Genomic DNA, 860 nt, shown 5'->3' with positions numbered 1-860 from the left:
AAAACACTCTTCATCATATACATAGTGCTTTGAGATTCACTTTGGACAGCAGTGATCAATGTGTTCACAGGTAACAGTAGAAGTGTTTGAACTAGAAGGCATCCTTTGCCCTGCCTGACCCACAGCCAGTGTGTCATCAATCAAACAAACCTCCAGAGGCAGCCACACCTGTCTGCTCTGAGCACTTTCCAGACAGTTGCTTTACCTTACCCGTGGGTCTTTCTGATCAATGTCCTCTCTTGCTTCTCCTCAATGTGGTGAAGTCATGTTTTCGTTTGTTGGTCCTAAACCAGCTCGAGGTGGGAATGGACACTTTTTCACAAATGCCTCTCAATATATTGCTTACTTATAATCTATCATTGGGGTCAATATGTAGATTATGATGTATTCAATAAACAAGAATCACCATGTGGCTATACGAGGTATACAAGGGGAGTATTTTTTTAAAAATCCAAGGCTATCCTTGCTTCCTCAAGAAGCTTACAAACTAGTAGAGGATGAAAAGCACATACAAGGATGATGTTAATATGAAGTAGAGTGTACTAAGTATGTACCAGGAAGTCTTCCTCTGTATCTAAACAATTAAAAAACTTACCGTTATTAAACATTGTTTATATGTAGTCTTTGATTTATAGAAGTTTAAGTTATTTTATATGAAAATCTCTTTATTTTTAGAAATCTTGGGTCCTGGAACTTAATAGGCATGTATTGTGTGATTAAGTTTTCTTTAAAAGGAAATGAGGAGATCATTTATTACTATAAGGTTTAAGAAAAAATTCACAAGAGAGATCTTTCATCTAGATTTTTATGGATAATTGAAAAGAAGATAATGGAGAAAGGGTAGGTATTTTAAGTGAAAG

The sequence above is a fragment of the Pteropus vampyrus genome, unplaced genomic scaffold (genome assembly GCF_000151845.1).
Source record: "Pteropus vampyrus isolate Shadow unplaced genomic scaffold, Pvam_2.0 Scaffold25, whole genome shotgun sequence".
Lineage (NCBI taxonomy): Eukaryota > Metazoa > Chordata > Mammalia > Chiroptera > Pteropodidae > Pteropus > Pteropus vampyrus.
Note: the sequence above shows the minus strand (reverse complement) of the source record.